This window comes from Dermacentor variabilis, chromosome 3 (genome assembly GCF_050947875.1).
Source record: "Dermacentor variabilis isolate Ectoservices chromosome 3, ASM5094787v1, whole genome shotgun sequence".
NCBI classification, from domain to species: Eukaryota; Metazoa; Arthropoda; class Arachnida; order Ixodida; family Ixodidae; genus Dermacentor; species Dermacentor variabilis.
This window is the reverse complement of record NC_134570.1, coordinates 203,361,813-203,371,425: the sequence shown is the minus strand read 5'-3', so window position 1 is coordinate 203,371,425 and position 9,613 is coordinate 203,361,813.

The following is a 9,613-nucleotide window of genomic DNA, read 5'->3' as shown; positions in this document are numbered from 1 at the left end:
TGAGGCGCTTCATGTAGATAGCATGAGATGGCGCTGTAGGAACATGGGCTGTAAAGCCTCAAGGGACTTTAATGGGCTGTAAAACCCCTTGATTTAATGGGCTGTACAGAACGTACGGCGCAGCGCCAGCGCTGCATGCTGATATTTTGATAATCATTTTCTGTCGCAGTCAAATAAAGGTGTGAAAATGCTCGGCGGATGTTAAGATGCATCCCCGAAACTCACTCCATATAATAGATGAATTATATGTGCACTTCTAGCGCATCTCAACGCCGATTAGACGGATTTATTCGCCTGACAGCAAAGGTTTTGCAGACACCGAAGTAGTGGCGTAAAGCCGTTAAATTTGTTTTGAGCCACGCTGCCACGTAACCAGAAATTATTCGGACGGAAAACTCGGCTGGAAATAACCCCGTAGTAAAGGACATTGAATTGATTATAACCAACTCGGATTCTAGGTGCACACCTCTTCTTTTCCGGTTCGCATTCATAAAAAAGCGGCCGCTGCATGCGCGACCCAACGTCAAGCGCTTAGTTCTTCAGCCACTGTTGTAGAAGAGAGGGCAAAACAATATGTATGCACATAGCCCAAAGCCAAAGAGCTTACCTGCTTGGCATTTACCTTCTTTCGCGATAAACATTTGTCCCTCGCTCTTTCATTCTGTTTCGCGAACCCCCCGCAACTACATTTGCACAGTTCATTCGTTAATTTTTTTTTTATTTACATCATGAAAGGCTCCCGAACGTCAGGCTAATGTGCGAGTATGAGACACACTGACATTTCTATGAAAGGAATAAAACAGGTAGGAAAGACGCCAAGTAAAAGGGATCTCTGCAAAACTACACACAGTATGCCAAAACACAGAAAACAGTGCGAGTACATTCCATCCCAAACAATGGAGACCTACAGCGCAATTAATAGGCGCAAATGAATTCCTTAATTCATTTTATTATATTCCCAAAATTAGCTTTTTGAATGCACCAGAAAAAGTTGTGCATTCAGATAAAAAAGACAAGGGTCAGCATACACATGTTGCACCAGCTAACTTTAAAGTGCAATTTCTTTTTTCGTCGTGCTTCTCTTCACTGACTGAGACCTTTAACATAAAAGTGCAGCCTTGTTAGGACATAAAAACACACATCTGCTGACTTGAAATCATTAGCGTGTAATTTGCAGCCTATGGCATAGACAATTAACTTTAAAGCTTTCACTAGGATCATGACATCAACTATGCTGTCGCTGCAAAGCTCCTCTTTGCTGAAGAAGGTTGTAAATATATTCCCTCAAGTTTCTTTAGTGCTTCAAAAAGCAACTTGGAGGGATACAGCATCCTCCCCTGTCACAAATTTGTGAATTTTAAGACTCTGCTAGTGACACTAGAGTTCTGCAAAAGAAGAGAGCGGCAGTCCTCACATTTGTTGCGAGTAAAATATTTCTACGCGGCATACGCTGCCATACGCCGACATACGGTGCTCTGCCGGAGTACTGTTTAGCCCTGCTCTACCAGCGTTAGATTTCCAGCTTCAACTAACTCATCAAGTCACGCAACGTCCCCTTCTTTGTCAGAATTATCATGTGAGTGAAGTAGTGATACTAAATCTTTACTGACCTCTGTGTTCCCTGCTTGCATTTCCTTGGCCAAGGTATAAAAAAGACAGGCAATTCACAACAATAAAAAATTGAGACGGCGTTGGGTGATCGTTGGATCCGCACGACTACCTCACAGGAAGTTCTACAACTTATATTGGCATAGTCTAGATGTCAAAATGTATTTAAAGCTCTCCTTCCAAGTATTTTAACAGAGCCAAAGTGCTGCACAATGTCACACGGAGCCCATCTGCCGTCGACTGGCTCAAGAAGCCGCAAAGTACTTTTGCATTGGAAAGCATATTTACCGCCAGCGAACAAGGACAAAAGGGACACAACACCACAATGCACTAACTTCAACAACTTGATTTTCAGGAGACACCCACCTATTTAACCCACGCACAGTTAAATAGACGGGTGTTCCCCGAAAATCAAGTTGCTGAAGTTGGTGCATTGTCGTCTCCCTTCTGTCCTTGTTCGGTGGCGCTAAATATACTTTCCAAGTCAGTTTACCAACACTCCCAACAAATGGCAATCCTTTTGCATGTGACTCCGAATGAGACAGAAACTCGAAGAATTCCTTCAGAGTCGTTCAGAGCAAGCACGCTGCAACCGGCCGCAACACACGGAGAACGCGTCCGTACAGCCGTGCGACTGCAGCGCCGCCGCACAATCCGGGACCTGTCTACGCTCCCGGCTTCAAAGCATTGCGTGGCGCGCTCCGCCGTCTGAACACACTGCCCATGTTCTAGTACACTGTAGCACTGGAAAAAACTTTAAAAGATAGACGAATACCAGACAGTTGGCGAAAAAGTAGAATGAATTTAATTTATAAAGGTAAGGGGGAGAAAGACAGAACTCACTCGTATAGACCGTTGACCATTACATCGGTAATATACAGGCTAGCAATGCAGGCAATCAAATTAAAGCTTCAAGCATGGACAGAGAATAATGGCATTCTGGGAGAGCTTCAGAATGGCTTCAGAATAGGTAGGCGTTTGGATGATAACTTGTTTGTTCTTACTCAGTGTATTGAAATATCAAAAGCAGAAAGCAGACCGTTGTATGTGGCCTTTTTAGACATTACAGGAGCCTACGGCAACGTAGACCGCAACATTTTGTGGGATATTCTGGAAGGGGAAGGCTTAGGTAACGATTGTATACAGCTTTTGAGAGAGATTTACCTAGAAAATACCGTTTGCGTTGAATGGGAAGGGATGAGGAGCGAGGAGAAAGTTCATATCAACAAGGGACTGAGGCAGGTGTGCCCTTTATCCCCGCTGCTGTTTATGATGTACATGGTGAGGATGGAGAGGGCGCTAGGAGGAAGTAATATCGGGTTTAATCTTTCATACAGACGGGCGGGTACAGTAATAGAGCAGCAACTCCCAGGTTTATTTTATGCGGACCACATTGTGTTGCTAGCTAACAAGCAAAGTGATTTGCAACGTCTGGCTAATATCTGTGGACAGGAAGGCAACAATTTAGGTTTGAAATTTAGTGTTAGAGAATCAGGTGTTATGGTATTCAATGAAAACAGTGAACAGACAGTGGAGATACAGGGCCAAGAAATACCTCGGGTAACAGAATATAAATACCTTGGTATATGGATAAACGAAGGCAATGGATATATGGAAACACAGGAAAAAACCATAACAGTCAAGGGGAAGAGAAATGCAGGCATAATGAAGCACAGAGCGCTATGGGGATACAATAGGTACGAGGTCCTCCGAGGTATGTGGAAAGGTGTAATGGTTCCAGGACTTACTTTTGGAAATGCGGTTGTTTGTTTTAAATCAGGGGTACAATCAGGACTCGACGGGAACCAAAGGTCAGTGCGCCTTGCATTTGGCGCCCACGGGAAGACTACAGATGAAGCTGTGCAGGGTGATATGGGCTGGACTAGTTTTGAAGTGAGGGAAGCTCGCAGTAAAATTGAGTATGAAGAACGGCTGAGGAATATGGAAGAAAGTAAATGGGCTGGGAGAGTGTTCAGGTATCTGTACAGGAAAAACATTGATTCACAGTGGAGGAAAAGAACTAGGAAGCTTACCAGCAAGTATGCGGCCTGTAGGGTATGGACAACACAGCAACAAAGAAGGTCAAGCGGAAAATCAGACAGGCTGAATTAATCTCATGAGTGGCGGCAATGGAAAAAGAATCTGCCATGAGTAACTACTTATGAAGAAAAAACGAAATCAGGAAAGAAACCATTTATGATAACTCAAAGGGAAGCTCATTACTTTTCGAAGCGAGATCGGGATGCCTTAGAACACGCACTGTTTGGATCGCACCGCTGGTGCGATCGGTTGTTGGGAACTCGGCGCTGACGCCCGTGGTTGTACCTGGGTCGCAAGCCCCAAGGGTAGCGTTGGCCTGGCGGCCTGGGGTACAACTGGAAGCATCCGAAGGTCCCGGCAAAGCATGAGTCGACTGGTAACAACAAAACAACTTGTTTATTTTAACATCGCAAAGAGTTGGCGGTCAGGTTGACCGAAGTAGAGAGACGGGAGAGCACTGTACTCAACAGAAGAAATCGGAGCCCTCCTTTTGGCGTCCGGGGGCAGCTGTTTTTATACTCTCGCAGTTGAGGGCAAGAAGGAACCCCTCAATAGACGAGCACGTGAATGTACAATGGGCTAATGGTGACGCACACTGTCGTAGCGCTGCCGGTCGGGCACAATGACTGTAATGAGAGGGTGATCCTTTGCGGTCGCATCGCCGCAGTCGCGCCTGGAAACACCTGGCGGGGAGCGTTGCGGCGACGACGATCGGGCCAAAATGTCTGCCGCCCCGCCGCAGTCGCGCCGGCAAAACCACGTGTCGCAGGCGAAACGCAACAGACCGCCCCGCCGGGGAAAGGAGATCCCGATGGACAGGGGACTGCATCCGCTGTCCGGAGGGATGTCGCTCGATGATGCTCATAACCGAAGTCGGGCGTCCCTCGACGTTTCTTGAGCGCAGCGCACAGAGAAGGCCTCGTTCTCTCGTTCAGGTTCGCACGGGACACTGCAAAGTGACTTCGGGAGAGTTCACATTTTTGTTCTCGTTCCCGGCAAGCGTTAGAACTACGCTGAAACTCAACCGCTCAGTCAGCAAGCACGGCACAACCCTCACTAAGCCCTGCCAGGCTCTTTCCCCTTTTTATACCACTGCCTAGTTCCTTACAGTAGTCTAGCATCACTCAGAACGCGTCCACAAATTGGAAAATTGCACTAGAAAGCATATCATCACTTTGAAACACTAAACAAAAGCAATATGTTAAAAAAAATCCTGCCTCAGGAAGAAAAACATCAGTAACCAACAATTTTGAGGCTGATTCCTACGTTAGCGGCTTCGACTTAAGCCATCGGCGTTACCGTTGAGACTCCCCTTTTTGTAACGCACCTCAAAGGAATATTGTTGTAAAGCGAGGCTCCAGCGCAGGAGGCGGCCATTTTTGGGAGAGATGGTCTGCAGCCATTGGAGAGGGCAGTGATCCGTCTCAATGATAAACCTCGAGCCGGCTAGATAGCATGACAATTTCTGAACGGCCCACACGAGACACGCACACTCTTTCTCGGTAGCGCTATACGCCTGCTCACGACTGGTCAGCTTACGACTAGCATACAGGACGGGGTGTTCTACTTCTCCATTTTCCCGTTGGCACAGTACAACGCCCATGCCTCGCTCACTAGCATCGCACTGAACAATGAACCCTGTTGTATAGTCTGGCGATCGTAGCACAGGCTGGCTTGTTAGGGCACTCTTTAGGGCGCTAAAAGCTCTTTCCTTTGTCTCGTCCCAGACGACTGTTTGAGGCTCTGTCTTTCTTAGAGCATCCGTCAGGGGAGCCGCGATATCAGAGTACCTAGGGATGTACCTCTGATAGTAGCCGGCGACACCCAAGAACGACCGAATATCGGTCTTGGTGCGCGGTTGCGGAAAGTCTCGCACAGCGGCCACTTTTATTTCAGAGGGGCGGCGACGACCCTGACCAATCACGTGACCGAGGTAGACAACCTCGGCCTGTGCTAACTGGCACTTAGGAGCCTTGACTGTCAAGCCCGCTTCGCGCAGGCGGGTTAGCACTGCCCGCAAGTGTGTCATATGCTCAGACCAGGATGCGGAGAATATCGCTACGTCGTCTAGATACGGTAAAGCGAATTCTTGCTGTCCCCGCAACACTTTATCCATGAGGCTTGAAAAACAGTATGGCGCGTTCTTCAAACCAAAACTCAACACTTTAGGACGGAATGTTCCCATTGGTGAAATGAACGCCGCATACCTACTAGCCTCTTCTGTAAGTGGAACCTGCCAATAACCCCTGACAAGATCTAGGGTGGAAATAAACTGAGCGCTACTAACTTTCTCAAGGCGCTCCTCGATGTTAGGGATCGGATAAATTTGATCCTTAGTGATGGAATTAAGCCTGCGGTAGTCGACGCAAGGACGAGGTTCCTTGCCCGGTACCTCAACTAAAATCAAAGGGGAGGTATAATCACTCTCACCTGCCTCAATAACACCGAGCTGTAGCATTTTCTTTACCTCAGCCTCCATAATATCGCTCTGGCGGGGTGACACCCGATACGCCTTGGATCGTACTGGCTCTGGGGAGGTAAGTTCTATATCATGAGTAAGTACAGAAGTTTTACCAGGCCTCTCAGAGAACAGACCTTGAAACTCTTGTAATAGCTGGTGTAGTTCGGTTTTCTGCTCGGGCGACAGCGGTGCTTTACTGATAAGGTCACTAATGACTTGACCGGTGTCTTCCCTGTTCGTCACTGAGCCTAGTCCCGGAAGCTCGACCGGAAGCTCTTCAGGAACGTTTACCATCATGCACACCACTGCTTCCCTTTGTCTATAAGTTTTGAGCAGATTACAGTGGTAAACTTGCTGTGCTTTCCGCTTTCCTGGCAGACTTACCACGTAGTTAACGTCCGACAGTTTCTGAACAATTCGTGCTGGGCCCTCCCACTGCACGTCTAGTTTGTTGTTTAGCGATGTGCGCAATATCATGACCTCATCGCCCACCTCAAAACGACGGGCCCTGGCTGTCCGATCATAATAAACCTTGGCCCTCTGCTGGGCCTTTGTCATTGCTTCACCTGACAACTCCTGTGCCCTTCTTAAGCGTTCGAGGAGCTTAAGTACGTACTCCACCACGACTGGGTCGTCGCCCCTACCTTCCCACGATTCTCGAAGCATGCAAAGCGGAGATCGAAGCGAGCGACCGTACACCAGTTCAGCTGGCGAAAACCCCGTAGCCGCATGCGGCGCGGTCCTTAAAGCAAACATCACCCCAGGCAGACACAGCTCCCAGTCAGTTCGATGTTCAAAACACAACGCTCTCAACACGCGCTTCATGACGGAGTGGAGCTTCTCAACGGAATTCGACTGTGGGTGGTACACTGAGCTGTGTAGCAGCTTTACCCCACACCTTTCGAGAAAAGTTGTCGTCAAAGCGCTAGTAAACACTGTGCCCTGATCTGATTGGATTTCCGCAGGAAAACCAACTCGCGCAAATATGGACAGTAGTGCATTGACTATCTCAACTGAGCTGAGTTCTTTAAGCGGCACTGCTTCAGGGAACTTTGTCGCTGGGCAGATCACAGTCAAAATGTGTCTGTACCCCGTGGCTGTTACCGGCAGAGGTCCCACTGTATCAATAACGAGCCGTCTAAAAGGCTCCGTTATGATAGGTACCAATTTCAACGGCGCCCTTGATTTGTCCCCTGGTTTGCCCACCCGCTGACAAGTGTCACATGTCCTCACGAAATGGTCTGCGTCCCGAAAACACCCTGGCCAATAGTACTCTTGCAAGAGACGGTCCTTAGTTTTCTTAACTCCTAGGTGTCCGGACCACGAACCCCCGTGTGACAAGCGCAACAGATCTTGACGATAGCATTGAGGCACGATCAGCTGATCGAACTCCACTCCTCTGCGGTCTAGATACTTCCGGTACAGGACTCCACCTCTTTCCACAAAACGCGCATTTTTCCTGGCGATACCTTCCTTGACATTGCAGCGTATGTTTTCTAGGCTACCATCCTTCTTTTGCTCGGCTATCAAAGCCGACCGGCTGACTTTTAGCAACCTATCAAGTCCGTCTGACGTAGGCGCGATGAGCAAATCTGCAGATAGCTCTTCTAACTTTCCCTTGTCGGGCGTTTCCTCTCCAGTATCTGGCGCCTTTAACGTTACAGACTCAAGTTTATTCAGTTCGGGCGTGCTCTGAATATCAGCTTGCTGCGCCTCTGACCCTTTTTCGTTGTTTGATAACGTCGGCCCCGCAACTACCGCCTTTGCAGCGAGCTCCCGAACCTTCGATCTGGTTAAGGCCTGAACACTAGCTTCACCAAACAAAAGCCCCTTCTCGCGCAGGAGGTGATCGGACCTGTTTGAAAATAGGTACGGGTACTGGGGTGGCAGCATAGATGACACTGCCGCCTCTGTCTCAAGCGCTCCGAAAGGTCCTTCAATAAGCACCTTTGCTACTGACAGACACACGCTATGAGCTTCCACGGCTTGCTTGATCCACGCGCACTCGCCCGTGAACATATGGGGTTCTACATAAGACGGGTGAACTACATCCATCGTAGCTGCGGAATCGCGAAGCACTCGGCACTCTTTCCCGTTCACGAGGAGGTCTCGCATGTAAGGCTCGAGAAGCTTCATGTTCTCGTCAGTGCTGCCTATTGAAAAAAACACAACTTTTGGTGTTGTTTCCGGACACTGCGCCGAAAAGTGACCCGGCTTCTGGCACGTATAACAAACGCGCGCTTGCCTCATCTCGAACCGCTTTCTGCGTTCGGCTTCGGCTGCCGCCGTCTCCTTAGGTTCGGTCGCACTGCTTCCACTCGCATCCGCACTACGCGTGTTCCCCTTTGCTCTCATGGGTGTGAACTTCGGCCTCTCAAACTTCGAGCCAAATTCACCCTTTTGACCGTCCTTAGCTCCGCGAGCCCGACGCGTCACAAACTCCTCGGCTAGCTCAGCGGCTTTAGCCACCGTACAAACGTCTGGCCTATCCAAGACCCAGTATCGCACGTTCTCCGGTAACCGACTATAAAACTGTTCTAGCCCGAAGCACTGCAGAACTTTATCGTGGTCACCAAACGCTTTCTCTTCTTTGAGCCACTCCTGCATGTTCGACATAAGCCTATACGCAAACTCTGTATATGACTCACTTTTGCCTTTCTCATTTTCCCGAAACTTCCGACGGAACGCCTCCGCAGACAGCCGGTACTTTTTTAGAAGACTCGATTTCACTGTGTCGAAATCCTCTGCCTCCTCTCTATCCAAGCGAGCGACTACGTCGGCCGCCTCGCCGGGTAACAAAGTGAGCAAGCGCTGTGGCCACGTTTCCCGAGAGAACCCCTGCTTCTCGCACGTTCGCTCAAAGTTAACCAGGAACAAACCAATGTCCTCTCCAAGCTTAAACGGCCGCATCAGGTCAGTCATTTTGAACAATACTCGTTCTCCTGCACCGTGTGCCTGACTTCCATTACGAGCGCGTTCCATCTCTACCTCAAGACGCTTCATTTCCAAAGCATGTTCGCGCTCTTCTTTTTCTTTCTGCTCTTTAAGTTCGCGCTCCTGTTTCTCTTTTTGCTCTTTAAGTTCGCGCTCCTGTTTCTCTTTTTGCTCTTTAAGTTCGCGCTCATGTCTTTTTGACCTCTCCTCAATAGTCTCAAGGCATTCCGACAGCTCGTCGTCCTCAGCCTCTAACTCAAGAATAGCCTTTAGCAGTTCTGGTTTTCTGAGTTTGTCCGAGACATCCAGACCCAACTCTCTTGCAAGCTCCAACAATTTCGGTTTGCGCAACGACTTCAAATCCATGGCTGCTCTGAATGCTGCTTTCTCTACTGCCTATTATTGTCTTGCCGCAAACTAACCCGGCAGCAACGACAACCACAATTACCAGCTCTGTTTCTGACACTAACAAAAGCCTGGCAAAGCTCAGAAGAAGAAAGTCCCGCACTCACCAAACCTCGCAGGCAGGAATTCCGCGCAGTCGTTCCGCTGCAGGCAACCAGTCGTCAC